This window comes from Ranitomeya variabilis, chromosome 2 (genome assembly GCF_051348905.1).
Source record: "Ranitomeya variabilis isolate aRanVar5 chromosome 2, aRanVar5.hap1, whole genome shotgun sequence".
In the NCBI taxonomy this organism is placed as follows: Eukaryota; Metazoa; Chordata; class Amphibia; order Anura; family Dendrobatidae; genus Ranitomeya; species Ranitomeya variabilis.
In genome coordinates, this window is record NC_135233.1 from 1,110,337,667 (window position 1) to 1,110,355,958 (window position 18,292).

General features: G+C 47.3%; 1 protein-coding gene across 3 annotated transcripts in view; it reads right to left on the reverse strand.

Annotated features, from left to right (window-relative positions):
* The window catches only part of GTF3C2 (general transcription factor IIIC subunit 2), a 160,944-nt gene that overhangs the window by 77,188 nt on the left and 65,464 nt on the right, over positions 1–18,292 (reverse strand). The window lies entirely within an intron of this gene.

Genomic DNA, 18,292 nt, shown 5'->3' on the forward strand with positions numbered 1-18,292 from the left:
CACAGGTGTCTTTTTATACTGATAACAAGTTTAAACAGGAGCCATTACTACAGGTAATGAGTGGAGGAAAGAGGAGACTCTTAAAGAAGAAGTTACAGGTCTGTGAGAGCCAGAAATCTGGATTGTTTGTTTCTGACCAAATACTTATTTTCCACCATAATATGCAAATAAAATGATAAAAAAACAGACAATGTGATTTTCTGGATTTTTTTTTCTCAGTTTGTCTCCCATAGTTGAGGTCTACCTATGATGTCAATTACAGACGCCTCTCATCTTTTTAAGTGGTGGAACTTGCACTATTGCTGACTGACTGAATACTTTTTTGCCCCACTGTATCTTGGAAAGCAAAGAGCGCTATCTGATTTTTGGAATGCAAAGTTGGACACCATGTTGTATTTGTAGAGCCCCTGAGGTGACAAAAAAGCAGAAACATCCACAATTAACAACATTTGGCAAATTAATCCCCATGAGGAGCTCATCTATGGGTGTAGTGAGTCAGGTTTAACTGACAAACTACATCACAGAATTTTAGAAGACTGACCCGTGAAAACACATAGCTCCCCCCATACAGTGTAGCGCCCTCAAAAACTGTATCCCCATACAGTGTAGTGACCCCAATACATTGTGACGCCACACAATGTAGAGCCCCCAAATATTGTAGCACCCCTACACTGTAAAGCCCCTATACATTGGGGCCACATATATCGTAGCGACCCCATTAATTGTGCCCAGCTTGTACTTTTGGTGACATGCACCCGTAAATTGTTAAGTGCGCTCTCCACTACAGTAATGGTAAACACGCTGCCGCTTACTGGGGGACTCAGGAGGGGGTTATTCGGCAGCATAGATTTCATTTGAGGGGGGTTTTGGAGCCGTGACGCTTTTCCAGAGACTTCGCTCTCTCCAGTGACAGATGACGGACCTGAGTGGGGGCTGGTTTTGTGCAGGATAAGTTAAAGGTTTTTATTGATAACATTTTGGGGTACTTAATTTTTGATTGCTTTCAGTATACCAGTATGTCTGAATTGCTGTGTTGGAGATGTAAGGGGGTGTAAGCGCTCAGCAGAGAGCACAGGATAAATGGGAGCTGAGCCTCGTTCTGATTTTTGGGAGGTGGAAAGAACATATACACAGCAGTACAAGAACAGTTCTTATTTATATTGTTGTGCGGTTCACCGTGCAGTATAAGTGATGAGATGACATTATTCATCAGGTCAGTGCGATTACAATGTGCGAGCAGGAGTTATTTATCTATCCTGACTCCATTTTGGTTATTCTACATGCATCTCCTTGCTTTCCAAAATGGAGTCTATGTTTTGAGATAAGGGGTTCTTGTAATTTCTTTGTCTAACATAACTTAGAGATAACAGGAAAGTAAAGACGCGAGAACCACACCGAGGGTGTCGATAGTGTTAACTTTATCCAATGAGATGTATGTATGATAGTGCCAGCAGATATGGAGAAATAAGCTGGTCCAATTATATTGCTACAATGTATTCCCAATAAAAATATATATAAAACCTGACCAATGATGCAATAAAGAGAGTTCTGCCGGGATACATAAGTGTGCGTCTGCGTGGTACTTCTGTCTGGTAAGTGGATTTTGCAATTTAATTTGTAACAGGCACGTCATCTTAGAACGTCCCACATTACGTGGCGTAGACAATGAACAGGGGTCTGCTACTTCAAAGGGCCCCTTGATCCTAATGTTTTTCTGGCACCGAGACAGACAGACAACTCCGGACAGCTGCAGTAAAAAGGTAAGAAGCTTTATTCTTACACTACCTGAGTTTGTACCCGTCTTGGCCCTGGTGTTTTGGGAAAGTGGTTCGAAAGTCATTCAATCTCTTCATAGTAAGTGGCTTCATTGTTGTTAGACAAAGAACCCTGACGAGACCTTGTGTACGGCTTTGAATTTCTGTGTCCTCTGTCCGGGAGACTGGACTGCAGTGATTAGTGGATTGTACCCGGTGGAGCGGACGTTGGGGATTGCCAGCATCAGCCTCTTGCAGTGCTAAGGAAACCCATACGGTTCCGGCTTCTACAGACAGGGGCCGATGGTTTTCATCCGATTCATCGCAGTATGGCATGGATGGCTGGTCCTACACTGGATATGCTGCTTACCTCCACGAAACCATAAAAGCAGAACTGCTGCCACCATACACGTCCGTCCAGGAAGCTGAACTCATAGAAGAAGCCTGCAGACATGCTAAAGACCAAACTGACACCATTTATACAGACAGCCGCTAGGCTTTTAGCATAGCTCACGAATATGGACCTATATGGAGAGGTCGATATTTCCTCATAGAGGCAGGCAATCCTATCAAGAATTATAAATCCATCCAATTCCTGATGGAGGCCCTACTTTTACCTGAGAAAGTTGACATAGTGAAAGGCAAGGATCATGCGAATGACAACTCAACTACAGCCAAAGGCAACCTCCCGGCCAACCAGGCTGCAAAATGTGCAGCTTACCAACCAAGAGACAACCCTGCCGGGGGGAAGGGGGGGGTAGCTGCATCATTGGTCTCCGCCACGGACCCTCCTGTGACCTCTTCTCCAGAAGCTTTAACAACAGGAGAAGGGAGCTTTGCAGTCACCAGAAGGACTGTGGCACATAGAGGACAAAAGTTTGCCTTCCCAGGTTCTGTATTTCATGATGGCTTAAGCCACTCATGGCAATACCCACCAATCAAAGACTGCCATGACAGACTTCGTCCACCACCATTGGTGGACCACCACATCCTTTCAGTGTGACTGCAGCCAAACACGTTCAAGCCTGTCTGACCTTCACGCTCAACAACGTGGGACGCACCACCAAGATGTCTATGAGACACGCACCGAGGCCCCTTTACCCGCTCCAGTGTCTTCAGATAGACTACATTCAACTTCCCAAGATACAAACCTACGAGTATGTACTTGTGTGCGTAAACCTCCTCTCAGGATGGCCAGAAACGTACCAAGAGTGTAAAGCCACCAAGGCTACAGTGAAGAAACTAATCTCAAAAGTCATCTGCAGATACAGGGTGCCTGAGACCATAGCAATACATGCAGCCGCACGCTCCGCTCCTGAGTACCAAGTGCAGTGCCAGGTATTGAAGTGAGTATGAGCCCTAAGGCCTAGAAAATGGTGGGGAGGGGAACCAGGTTTGAGGAGTTGGTAAGCCAAACCTCCGACACACTCCTCAAGTTCCCTGACTCCCGACTCCACAGCACTGGTTATTACCGAGCATGGACAAAAGTGCACAACAGTTTCAGCTCAACTAAAAGCCAAGATCCTTAGATCAGGAACAGAACAGACATTTATAGGACATTTCCAAACTTTCCATAGTACTATGAAAAAATGCACAGAACATCCTGCATTGTACCCAATTTATTATATATTTTAGGAGTCGAAGTCGGGTCATTTTATAGTCAGCACACTGCGGTGCCAAAACATGCAAACATGAAAATTGAACTGCATTACTGCACTAGAAATATGAAAAAATTAGAGCGTTTAGCGCATAATTGGCCAAATCATGTGTACCTGGTAGCCACATTAAGGCATCTCTCGTATACCAGGTCCTACACTTTCCTTTCCTCACTCAGAATAAACGTCTTCATCTGAATGGGAACCTGTGAATCCTCTTCTTAAGACTAAATTTCTCTCTCTCTGTGGAGGGGTAATGGACCTGCTGAGATTAAAACACCTGTGGCTAAGAGGCGGAGGAGTGCTCAGTCAGAAGGGTAATGAATACAAATTTCAAAAAACTGATCGTCACATCCAAACATAGACTAAGTGTGAACAGGTGCTGAATCTAGAGTCACCAACTTTCTCAGCGAGGAAAGGAAAGTTTAGGACCTGGTATACGAGAGATGCCTTAATGTGGCTACCATGTACACATCAATTGGCCAATTAATGCGCTAAATGCTCTCATTTTTTCATATTTCTAGTGCAGTGATGCAATTCAATTTTCACATTTCATGTTTGCAAGCTAAGGCGCTACAGAGTGCTGCCTTATTTTTTTGACTGTATAAGCGTTGGTGACTAGGTTCAGCACCTGTTCACAAATAGTCTATGTTTGGATGTGACGGTCAGTTTTTTGAAATTTGGGTCATTTTATACTGACTTCACCAAAATGAACACAGACTCAGACTCCACGAATCCACAGCCCTGGGTGGAACACTGGGCCTACAACCGTTCTGTAGCCCAAGAAAAGACAAGGGTAGAAGCCTCCTTACTAGAATGACTCGATTACAGAATATGTGTCCAAATGCTGTTCAGCAGGGTCCCGTCCCACCATCACCACTAACTTGGTATGAGGTCATGCCCTCCTGAGTCAGACGGTAGCTAGGGCTGACTTGTGGTGGATGAGTACTGCCAGTGGGATGGGAGGGTACATGTGCTATTGTTAAATTCCTGATACCATTCCAGATTGTGACTCCAAATACAGAAAAGCTCCACGAATATCCAACGAAAAACCAGAGACACAAGCGTGACATTAGCATACCTAATTCTTTTGACCCTCACGTGTACACTTACGCTGTTAGGAGTCCTAAGAGGAGTACCAGACGAGTTCAAAACCAGAGATCAAGAAGCAGCGGGATTAGCATCGCTATTCCCCATTATTACAGCGAATATAAATATGGACTCGACAAATTACACTGTGTTCCAAATTATTATGCACAAAGAGTTTAGGAGTGATGAGGTTAGAATTTTTTTGTTTGTCATTTAAACTCATTGATGGTGATGTGTGTCAGGGCTCTTTATATCACTGAAAGCAATTGCAGATACCTGTGCACATTAGTTTGGCCGGTGTGTCCAAATAAAGGCAAGACTACTTAAGAAGGCTGTTCCACATTATTAAGCAGCCTACATTTTTGGCCAAAATGGGAAAGAAAAAGGATGTGTCGGCTGCTGAGAAGCAACAAATTGTGGAGTATTTAGGTCAAGGCATGACTACAATCAACATTGCCAAGACACTTCATCGTGATCATCGCACAATCAATAAGTATGTAGCTGATCCCCAGCACACACGTGTGCGTGCTGATAAGGAAAAATTGAGGACTCTTTCCAACAGGCAATTGCGTAAGGTTAAAAGAGCAGCTGCAAAAATGCCTTGTCATAGCAGCAGACAAGTTTTTGAAGCTGCTGGTGCCTCCAACGTCCCCAGAACAACAAGATGCAGGGTCCTTCAGAGGTTTGCAGCTGTGCGTAAGCCATCCTGTCGACCACCTCTATCCACTGCACACAAGCAGAAACGGCTCCAGTGGGCCAAACGATACATGAAGACTGACTCCCAAACTGTTTTGTTCACCGATGAGCGCCGTGCAACGCTCGATGGTCCAGATGGATGGAGTGGAGGATGGCTGTTTGATGGACACCCCATGAAAACACGGCTAAGGTGCCAACAAGGAGGAGGTGGAGTAATGTTTTGGGCTGGAATCATGGGGAGAGAGATTGTCGGCCCCTTTATGATCCCTGAAGGGTAAAGATGAACGCCATAATCTATGTGGAGTTTCTAAAACAACACTTCCTGCCATGGTTCAAGAGGAAGAACCGTGCTTTCCGCAGCAAGATCACTTTCATGCATGATAATGCACCGTCTCATGCTGCAAAAAACACATCTGCATCTCTGGCTGCTATGGCCATAAAAGAGGACAAACTTATGGTGTGGCCACCATCTTCCCCTGACCTCAACCCCATGGAGAACCTCTGGAGCATCATCAAAAGGAGTGTCTATGATGGCGGGAGGCAGTTCACATCTAAGCAACAGCTCTGGGAGGGTATTCTGTCCACATGCAAAACAATTGAAGCAGAAACCATCCAAAAACTGACAAATTCAATGGACGAGAGAGTTCAGAAGCTTCTTTCGAACAAGGGGTCCTATGTGCAAATGTAACATCACCTAGAATAAAGTTTTCACTTGAAAACTGTTTGATTTCATTTTGTAATAAGCTGATAATGCTTATAACTTCACAATTGGCCATTTGTTTGTTCAAAATAAAATAAAAAAGGTTGAAAACTCTGCTGTGCATAATAATTTGGAACATGCATTTTGAGTGTTTTTTTTTTTTTTAAAAAAGATCCTGTTTTCATAGGCAGTTTGTTCCAAAACATTGCAATTATACTAGAATAGTAGATGACTGGGAAATAACAATGACTGCAATTCAGATAGGTAATTTAGAGAAAATAGGAGGAAATAGTATTTGCATAATTTGGAACACAGTGTATATCTACTATAACCAACAGAGACATGAGAGGGGTCTGTAAGATGGATGGGGCATCGTGCTGTACCTTCATTCCCAACAACACTGCTCCGGATGACAGCATAAGCAAAGCCCTGAGAGGAATCGATGCCCTGTCCAACAGATTAGCTGAAAACTCAGACATCAGCAACCCCTTCAGTAAGTGGTTAGAAAACACTTTTGGTAAATGGGGATCCCTACATAGTAACATAGCGTGACTTTAGAGATAATTCTGGTGGCCACTGCGGTACTTCATTGTTTCCTCGTACCCTGTGTTCGGTGCATTGCTTCTAAAGCTATAGACAAGGTCACAGAGACCAGACCTGTTACTGGACTGTACCCTATGTTCAGGGCATTGCTTCTAAAGCTATAGACAAGGTCACAGAGACCAGACCTGTTACTGGACTGTACCCTATGTTCAGGGCATTGCTTCTAAAGCTATAGACAAGGTCACAGAGACCAGACCTGTTACTGGACTGTACCCTGTGTTCAGGGTATTGCTTCTAAAGCTATAGACAAGGTCACAGAGACCAGACCTGTTACTGGACTGTACCCTGTGTTCGGTGCATTGCTTCTAAAGCTATAGACAAGGCCACAGAGACCAGACCTGTTACTGGACTGTACCCTGTGTTCAGGGCATTGCTTCTAAAGCTATAGACAAGGCCACAGAGACCAGACCTGTTACTGGACTGTACCCTGTGTTCAGGGCATTGCTTCTAAAGCTATACACAAGGTCACAGAGACCAGACCTGTTACTGGACTGTACCCTGTGCTCGAGGCATTGCTTCTAAAGCTATAGACAAGGCCACAGAGACCAGACCTGTTACTGGACTGTACCCTGTGTTTGGGGCATTGCTTCTAAAGCTATAGACAAGGCCACAGAGACCAGACCTGTTACTGGACTGCACCCTGTGTTCGGGGCATTGCTTCTAAAGCTATAGACAAGGCCACAGAGACCAGACCTGTTACTGGACTGTACCCTGTGTTTGGGGCATTGCTTCTAAAGCTATAGACAAGGCCACAGAGACCAGACCTGTTACTGGACTGTACCCTGTGTTCGGGGCATTGCTTCTAAAGCTATAGACAAGGCCACAGAGACCAGACCTGTTACTGGACTGTACCCTGTGTTCGGTGCATTGCTTCTAAAGCTATAGACAAGGTCACAGAGACCAGACCTGTTACTGGACTGTACCCTGTGTTCGGGGCATTGCTCCTAAAGCTATAGACAAGGTCACAGAGACCAGACCTGTTACTGGACTGTACCCTGTGTTCGGTGCATTGCTTCTAAAGCTATAGACAAGGTCACAGAGACCAGACCTGTTACTGGACTGTACCCTGTGTTCGGGGCATTGCTCCTAAAGCTATAGACAAGGCCACAGAGACCAGACCTGTTACTGGACTGTACCCTGTGTTCAGGACATTGCTTCTAAAGCTATAGACAAGGCCACAGAGACCAGACCTGTTACTGGACTGTACCCTGTGTTCGGTGCATTGCTTCTAAAGCTATAGACAAGGCCACAGAGACCAGACCTGTTACTGGACTGTACCCTGTGTTTGGGGCATTGCTTCTAAAGCTATAGACAAGGCCACAGAGACCAGACCTGTTACTGGACTGCACCCTGTGTTCGGGGCATTGCTTCTAAAGCTATAGACAAGGCCACAGAGACCAGACCTGTTACTGGACTGTACCCTGTGTTTGGGGCATTGCTTCTAAAGCTATAGACAAGGCCACAGAGACCAGACCTGTTACTGGACTGCACCCTGTGTTCGGGGCATTGCTTCTAAAGCTATAGACAAGGCCACAGAGACCAGACCTGTTACTGGACTGTACCCTGTGTTTGGGGCATTGCTTCTAAAGCTATAGACAAGGCCACAGAGACCAGACCTGTTACTGGACTGCACCCTGTGTTCGGGGCATTGCTTCTAAAGCTATAGACAAGGCCACAGAGACCAGACCTGTTACTGGACTGTACCCTGTGTTTGGGGCATTGCTTCTAAAGCTATAGACAAGGCCACAGAGACCAGACCTGTTACTGGACTGCACCCTGTGTTCGGGGCATTGCTTCTAAAGCTATAGACAAGGCCACAGAGACCAGACCTGTTACTGGACTGTACCCTGTGTTCGGTGCATTGCTTCTAAAGCTATAGACAAGGTCACAGAGACCAGACCTGTTACTGGACTGTACCCTGTGTTCGGGGCATTGCTCCTAAAGCTATAGACAAGGTCACAGAGACCAGACCTGTTACTGGACTGTACCCTGTGTTCGGGGCATTGCTCCTAAAGCTATAGACAAGGCCACAGAGACCAGACCTGTTACTGGACTGTACCCTGTGTTCAGGGTATTGCTTCTAAAGCTATAGACAAGGCCACAGAGACCAGACCTGTTACTGGACTGTACCCTGTGTTCGGTGCATTGCTCCTAAAGCTATAGACAAGGCCACAGAGACCAGACCTGTTACTGGACTGTACCCTGTGTTCAGGGCATTGCTTCTAAAGCTATAGAGAAGGCCACAGAGACCAGTCCTGTTACTGGACTGTACCCTGTGTTCAGGGCATTGCTTCTAAAGCTATAGACAAGGTCACATAGACCAGACCTGTTACTGGACTGTACCCTGTGTTCGGGGCATTGCTTCTAAAGCTATAGACAAGGCCACAGAGACCAGACCTGTTACTGGACTGTACCCTGTGTTCGGGGCATTGCTCCTAAAGCTATAGACAAGGCCACAGAGACCAGACCTGTTACTGGACTGTACCCTGTGTTCAGGGCATTGCTTCTAAAGCTATAGACAAGGCCACAGAGACCAGACCTGTTACTGGACTGTACCCTGTGTTCAGGGCATTGCTTCTAAAGCTATAGACAAGGCCACAGAGACCAGACCTGTTACTGGACTGTACCCTGTGTTCAGGGCATTGCTCCTAAAGCTATAGACAAGGTCACAGAGACCAGACCTGTTACTGGACTGTACCCTGTGTTCGGGGCATTGTTTCTAAAGCTATAGACAAGGCCACAGAGACCAGACCTGTTACTGGACTGCACCCTATGTTCAGGGCATTGCTTCTAAAGCTATAGACAAGGTTACAGAGACCAGACCTGTTACTGGACTGTACCCTGTGTTCAGGGTATTGCTCCTAAAGCTATACACAAGGTCACAGAGACCAGACCTGTTACTGGACTGTACCCTGTGCTCGAGGCATTGCTTCTAAAGCTATAGACAAGGCCACAGAGACCAGACCTGTTACTGGACTGTACCCTGTGTTTGGGGCATTGCTTCTAAAGCTATAGACAAGGTCACAGAGACCAGACCTGTTACTGGACTGTACCCTGTGTTCGGGGCATTGCTCCTAAAGCTATAGACAAGGTCACATAGACCAGACCTGTTACTGGACTGTACCCTGTGTTCAGGACATTGCTTCTAAAGCTATAGACAAGGTCACAGAGACCAGACCTGTTACTGGACTGTACCCTGTGTTTGGGGTATTGCTCCTAAAGCTATAGACAAGGCCACAGAGACCAGACCTGTTACTGGACTGTACCCTATGTTCAGGGCATTGCTCCTAAAGCTATACACAAGGTCACAGAGACCAGACCTGTTACTGGACTGTACCCTGTGTTCGGTGCATTGCTCCTAAAGCTATAGACAAGGTCACAGAGACCAGACCTGTTACTGGACTGTACCCTGTGTTCAGGGCATTGCTTCTAAAGCTATAGACAAGGCCACAGAGACCAGACCTGTTACTGGACTGTACCCTGTGTTCAGGGCATTGCTTCTAAAGCTATAGACAAGGCCACAGAGACCAGACCTGTTACTGGACTGTACCCTGTGTTCAGGGCATTGCTTCTAAAGCTATTGACAAGGTCACAGAGACCAGACCTGTTACTGGACTGTACCCTATGTTCAGGGCATTGCTTCTAAAGCTATAGACAAGGCCACAGAGACCAGACCTGTTACTGGACTGCACCCTGTGTTTGGGGCATTGCTCCTACAGCTATAGACAAGGCCACAGAGACCAGACCTGTTACTGGACTGTACCCTGTGTTCAGGACATTGCTTCTAAAGCTATAGACAAGATCACAGAGACCAGACCTGTTACTGGACTGCACCCTATGTTCAGGACATTGCTTCTAAAGCTATAGACAAGGTCACAGAGACCAGACCTGTTACTGGACTGTACCCTGTGTTCGGTGCATTGCTTCTAAAGCTATAGACAAGGCCACAGAGACCAGACCTGTTACTGGACTGCACCCTGTGTTCAGGGCATTGCTTCTAAAGCTATAGACAAGGCCACAGAGACCAGACCTGTTACTGGACTGTACCCTGTGTTCAGGGCATTGCTTCTAAAGCTATACACAAGGTCACAGAGACCAGACCTGTTACTGGACTGTACCCTGTGCTCGAGGCATTGCTTCTAAAGCTATAGACAAGGTCACAGAGACCAGACCTGTTACTGGACTGTACCCTGTGTTCGGGGCATTGCTTCTAAAGCCATAGACAAGGTCACAGAGACCAGACCTGTTACTGGACTGTACCCTGTGTTCAGGGCATTGCTTCTAAAGCTATAGACAAGGCCACAGAGACCAGACCTGTTACTGGACTGTACCCTGTGTTCGGGGCATTGCTCCTAAAGCTATAGACAAGGCCACAGAGACCAGACCTGTTACTGGACTGTACCCTGTGTTCGGGACATTGCTCCTAAAGCTATAGACAAGGTCACAGAGACCAGACCTGTTATTGGACTGCACCCTGTGTTCAGGGCATTGTTTCTAAAGCTATAGACAAGGTCACAGAGACCAGACCTGTTACTGGACTGTACCCTGTGTTCGGTGCATTGCTTCTAAAGCTATAGACAAGGCCACAGAGACCAGACCTGTTACTGGACTGTACCCTGTGTTCGGGGCATTGCTTCTAAAGCTATAGACAAGGTCACAGAGACCAGACCTGTTGCTGGACTGTACCCTATGTTCGGGGCATTGCTCCTAAAGCTATAGACAAGGCCACAGAGACCAGACCTGTTACTGGACTGTACCGTGTTCAGGGCATTGCTTCTAAAGCCATAGACAAGGCCACAGAGACCAGACCTGTTATTGGACTGCACCCTGTGTTCAGGGCATTGTTTCTAAAGCTATAGACAAGGTCACAGAGACCAGACCTGTTAATGGACTGTACCCTGTGTTCGGTGCATTGCTTCTAAAGCTATAGACAAGGTCACAGAGACCAGACTTGTTGCTGGACTGTACCCTATGTTCGGGGCATTGCTCCTAAAGCTATAGACAAGGCCACAGAGACCAGACCTGTTACTGGACTGTACCCTATGTTCAGGGCATTGCTTCTAAAGCTATAGACAAGGTCACAGAGACCAGACCTGTTACTGGACTGTACCCTGTGTTTGGGGCATTGTTTCTAAAGCTATAGACAAGGCCACAGAGACCAGACCTGTTACTGGACTGCACCATGTGTTCGGGGCATTGCTTCTAAAGCTATAGACAAGGTCACAGAGACCAGACCTGTTACTGGACTGCACCATGTGTTCGGGGCATTGCTTCTAAAGCTATAGACAAGGTCACAGAGACCAGACCTGTTACTGGACTGCACCATGTGTTCAGGGCATTGCTTCTAAAGCTATAGACAAGGTCACAGAGACCAGACCTGTTACTGGACTGTACCGTGTGTTCGGGGCATTGCTCCTAAAGCTATAGACAAGGCCACAGAGACCAGACCTGTTACTGGACTGTACCCTGTGTTCGGGGCATTGCTTCTAAAGCTATAGACAAGGTCACAGAGACCAGACCTGTTACTGGACTGCACCATGTGTTCAGGGCATTGCTTCTAAAGCTATAGACAAGGTCACAGAGACCAGACCTGTTACTGGACTGTACCCTGTGTTCGGTGCATTGCTTCTAAAGCTATAGACAAGGTCACAGAGACCAGACCTGTTATTGGACTGTACCCTGTGTTCAGGGTATTGCTCCTAAAGCTATACACAAGGTCACAGAGACCAGACCTGTTACTGGACTGCACCATGTGTTCAGGGCATTGCTTCTAAAGCTATAGACAAGGCCACAGAGACCAGACCTGTTACTGGACTGCACCATGTGTTCAGGGCATTGCTTCTAAAGCTATAGACAAGGCCACAGAGACCAGACCTGTTACTGGACTGTACCCTGTGTTCGGGGCATTGCTTCTAAAGCTATAGACAAGGTCACAGAGACCAGACCTGTTACTGGACTGCACCCTGTGTTCAGGGCATTGCTTCTAAAGCTATAGACAAGGCCACAGAGACCAGACCTGTTACTGGACTGTACCCTGTGCTCGAGGCATTGCTTCTAAAGCTATAGACAAGGCCACAGAGACCAGACCTGTTACTGGACTGTACCCTGTGTTTGGGGCATTGCTCCTAAAGCTATAGACAAGGTCACATAGACCAGACCTGTTACTGGACTGTACCCTGTGTTTGGGGCATTGCTTCTAAAGCTATAGACAAGGCCACAGAGACCAGACCTGTTACTGGACTGTACCCTGTGTTCAGGACATTGCTTCTAAAGCTATAGACAAGGTCACAGAGACCAGACCTGTTACTGGACTGTACCCTGTGTTCGGGGCATTGCTCCTAAAGCTATAGACAAGGTCACAGAGACCAAACCTGTTACTGGACTGCACCCTGTGTTCAGGGCATTGCTTCTAAAGCTATAGACAAGATCACAGAGACCAGACCTGTTACTGGACTGCACCCTGTGTTCAGGGCATTGCTTCTAAAGCTATAGACAAGATCACAGAGACCAGACCTGTTACTGGACTGTACCCTGTGTTCGGGACATTGCTTCTAAAGCTATAGACAAGGCCACAGAGACCAGACCTGTTACTGGACTGTACCCTGTGTTCGGGGCATTGCTCCTACAGCTATAGACAAGGCCACAGAGACCAGACCTGTTACTGGACTGTACCCTGTGTTCGGGGCATTGCTCCTAAAGCTATAGACAAGGCCACAGAGACCAGACCTGTTACTGGACTGCACCCTATGTTCAGGGCATTGCTCCTACAGCTATAGACAAGGCCACAGAGACCAGACCTGTTACTGGACTGTACCCTGTGTTCGGGGCATTGCTCCTACAGCTATAGACAAGGCCACAGAGACCAGACCTGTTACTGGACTGTACCCTGTGCTCGAGGCATTGCTTCTAAAGCTATAGACAAGGCCACAGAGACCAGACCTGTTACTGGACTGTACCCTGTGTTCGGGACATTGCTTCTAAAGCTATAGACAAGGCCACAGAGACCAGACCTGTTACTGGACTGTACCCTGTGTTCGGTGCATTGCTTCTAAACCTATAGACAAGGTCACAGAGACCAGACCTGTTACTGGACTGTACCCTGTGTTCAGGGCATTGCTTCTAAAGCTATAGACAAGGTCACAGAGACCAGACCTGTTGCTGGACTGTACCCTATGTTCGGGGCATTGCTCCTAAAGCTATAGACAAGGCCACAGAGACCAGACCTGTTACTGGACTGTACCCTATGTTCAGGGCATTGCTTCTAAAGCTATAGACAAGGTCACAGAGACCAGACCTGTTACTGGACTGTACCCTGTGTTCAGGACATTGCTTCTAAACCTATAGACAAGGTCACAGAGACCAGACCTGTTACTGGACTGCACCCTGTGTTCAGGGTATTGCTCCTAAAGCCATAGACAAGGTCACAGAGACCAGACCTGTTACTGGACTGTACCCTGTGTTCGGGACATTGCTTCTAAAGCTATAGACAAGGCCACAGAGACCAGACCTGTTACTGGACTGTACCCTGTGTTCAGGACATTGCTTCTAAAGCTATAGACAAGGTCACAGAGACCAGACCTGTTATTGGACTGCACCCTGTGTTCAGGGCATTGTTTCTAAAGCTATAGACAAGGTCACAGAGACCAGACCTGTTACTGGACTGTACCCTGTGTTCGGTGCATTGCTTCTAAAGCTATAGACAAGGTCACAGAGACCAGACCTGTTGCTGGACTGTACCCTATGTTCGGGGCATTGCTCCTAAAGCTATAGACAAGGCCACAGAGACCAGACCTGTTACTGGACTGTACCCTATGTTCAGGGCATTGCTTCTAAAGCTATAGACAAGGTCACAGAGACCAGACCTGTTACTGGACTGCACCATGTGTTTGGGGCATTGTTTCTAAAGCTATAGACAAGGCCACAGAGACCAGACCTGTTACTGGACTGTATCCTGTGTTCAGGGCATTGCTCCTAAAGCTATAGACAAGGTCACAGAGACCAGACCTGTTACTGGACTGTACCCTGTGTTCGGTGCATTGCTTCTAAAGCTATAGACAAGGTCACAGAGACCAGACCTGTTACTGGACTGTACCCTGTGCTCGGTGCATTGCTTCTAAAGCTATAGACAAGGTCACAGAGAACAGACCTGTTACTGGACTGTACCCTGTGTTCGGGATATTGCTTCTAAAGCTATAGACAAGGTCACAGAGACCAGACCTGTTACTGGACTGCACCCTGTGTTCGGGATATTGCTTCTAAAGCTATAGACAAGGCCACAGAGACCAGACCTGTTACTGGACTGTACCCTGTGTTCGGTGCATTGCTTCTAAAGCTATAGACAAGGTCACAGAGACCAGACCTGTTACTGGACTGTACCCTGTGTTCAGGGTATTGCTTCTAAAGCTATAGACAAGGTCACAGAGACCAGACCTGTTGCTGGACTGTACCCTATGTTCGGGGCATTGCTTCTAAAGCTATAGACAAGGTCACAGAGACCAGACCTGTTGCTGGACTGTACCCTATGTTCGGGGCATTGCTCCTAAAGCTATAGACAAGGCCACAGAGACCAGACCTGTTACTGGACTGTACCCTATGTTCAGGGCATTGCTTCTAAAGCTATAGACAAGGTCACAGAGACCAGACCTGTTACTGGACTGCACCATGTGTTTGGGGCATTGTTTCTAAAGCTATAGACAAGGCCACAGAGACCAGACCTGTTACTGGACTGTATCCTGTGTTCAGGGCATTGCTCCTAAAGCTATAGACAAGGTCACAGAGACCAGACCTGTTACTGGACCGTACCCTATGTTCAGGGCATTGCTTCTAAAGCTATAGACAAGGTCACAGAGACCAGACCTGTTACTGGACTGCACCATGTGTTCGGGGCATTGCTTTTAAAGCTATAGACAAGGCCACAGAGACCAGACCTGTTACTGGACTGTATCCTGTGTTCAGGGCATTGCTCCTAAAGCTATAGACAAGGTCACAGAGACCAGACCTGTTACTGGACTGTACCCTGTGTTCAGGGCATTGCTCCTAAAGCTATAGACAAGGCCACAGAGACCAGACCTGTTACTGGACTGTACCCTGTGTTCGGGACATTGCTTCTAAAGCTATACACAAGGCCACAGAGACCAGACCTTTTACTGGACTGTACCCTGTGTTCGGGACATTGCTCCTAAAGCTATAGACAAGGTCACAGAGACCAGACCTGTTATTGGACTGCACCCTGTGTTCAGGGCATTGTTTCTAAAGCTATAGACAAGGTCACAGAGACCAGACCTGTTACTGGACTGTACCCTGTGTTCGGGGCATTGCTCCTAAAGCTATAGACAAGGCCACAGAGACCAGACCTGTTACTGGACTGTACCCTGTGTTCGGTGCATTGCTTCTAAAGCTATAGACAAGGTCACAGAGACCAGACCTGTTGCTGGACTGTACCCTATGTTCGGGGCATTGCTCCTAAAGCTATAGACAAGGCCACAGAGACCAGACCTGTTACTGGACTGTACCGTGTTCAGGGCATTGCTTCTAAAGCCATAGACAAGGCCACAGAGACCAGACCTGTTATTGGACTGCACCCTGTGTTCAGGGCATTGTTTCTAAAGCTATAGACAAGGTCACAGAGACCAGACCTGTTACTGGACTGTACCCTGTGTTCGGGGCATTGCTTCTAAAGCTATAGACAAGGTCACAGAGACCAGACTTGTTGCTGGACTGTACCCTATGTTCGGGGCATTGCTCCTAAAGCTATAGACAAGGCCACAGAGACCAGACCTGTTACTGGACTGTACCCTGTGTTCAGGGCATTGCTCCTAAAGCTATAGACAAGGCCACAGAGACCAGACCTGTTACTGGACTGTACCCTGTGTTCAGGGCATTGCTCCTAAAGCTATAGACAAGGTCACAGAGACCAGACCTGTTACTGGACTGTACCCTATGTTCAGGGCATTGCTTCTAAAGCTATAGACAAGGTCACAGAGACCAGACCTGTTACTGGACTGTACCCTGTGTTTGGGGCATTGTTTCTAAAGCTATAGACAAGGCCACAGAGACCAGACCTGTTACTGGACTGCACCATGTGTTCGGGGCATTGCTTCTAAAGCTATAGACAAGGTCACAGAGACCAGACCTGTTACTGGACTGCACCATGTGTTCGGGGCATTGCTTCTAAAGCTATAGACAAGGTCACAGAGACCAGACCTGTTACTGGACTGCACCATGTGTTCAGGGCATTGCTTCTAAAGCTATAGACAAGGTCACAGAGACCAGACCTGTTACTGGACTGTACCCTGTGTTCAGGGTATTGCTCCTAAAGCTATACACAAGGTCACAGAGACCAGACCTGTTACTGGACTGTACCCTGTGCTCGAGGCATTGCTTCTAAAGCTATAGACAAGGCCACAGAGACCAGACCTGTTACTGGACTGTACCCTGTGTTTGGGGCATTGCTCCTAAAGCTATAGACAAGGTCACATAGACCAGACCTGTTACTGGACTGTACCCTGTGTTTGGGGCATTGCTTCTAAAGCTATAGACAAGGCCACAGAGACCAGACCTGTTACTGGACTGTACCCTGTGTTCAGGACATTGCTTCTAAAGCTATAGACAAGGTCACAGAGACCAGACCTGTTACTGGACTGTACCCTGTGTTCGGGGCATTGCTCCTAAAGCTATAGACAAGGTCACAGAGACCAAACCTGTTACTGGACTGCACCCTGTGTTCAGGGCATTGCTTCTAAAGCTATAGACAAGATCACAGAGACCAGACCTGTTACTGGACTGTACCCTGTGTTCAGGACATTGCTTCTAAAGCTATAGACAAGGTCACAGAGACCAGACCTGTTACTGGACTGTACCCTGTGTTCGGGGCATTGCTTCTAAAGCTATAGACAAGGCCACAGAGACCAGACCTGTTACTGGACTGCACCCTGTGTTCAGGGCATTGCTTCTAAAGCTATAGACAAGATCACAGAGACCAGACCTGTTACTGGACTGCACCCTGTGTTCAGGGCATTGCTTCTAAAGCTATAGACAAGATCACAGAGACCAGACCTGTTACTGGACTGCACCCTGTGTTCAGGGCATTGCTTCTAAAGCTATAGACAAGATCACAGAGACCAGACCTGTTACTGGACTGTACCCTGTGTTCGGGGCATTGCTCCTACAGCTATAGACAAGGCCACAGAGACCAGACCTGTTACTGGACTGTACCCTGTGCTCGAGGCATTGCTTCTAAAGCTATAGACAAGGCCACAGAGACCAGACCTGTTACTGGACTGTACCCTGTGTTCGGGACATTGCTTCTAAAGCTATAGACAAGGCCACAGAGACCAGACCTGTTACTGGACTGTACCCTGTGTTCGGTGCATTGCTTCTAAACCTATAGACAAGGTCACAGAGACCAGACCTGTTACTGGACTGTACCCTGTGTTCAGGGCATTGCTTCTAAAGCTATAGACAAGGTCACAGAGACCAGACCTGTTGCTGGACTGTACCCTATGTTCGGGGCATTGCTCCTAAAGCTATAGACAAGGCCACAGAGACCAGACCTGTTACTGGACTGTACCCTATGTTCAGGGCATTGCTTCTAAAGCTATAGACAAGGTCACAGAGACCAGACCTGTTACTGGACTGTACCCTGTGTTCGGGGCATTGCTCCTAAAGCTATAGACAAGGTCACAGAGACCAGACCTGTTACTGGACTGTACCCTGTGTTCAGGACATTGCTTCTAAACCTATAGACAAGGTCACAGAGACCAGACCTGTTACTGGACTGCACCCTGTGTTCAGGG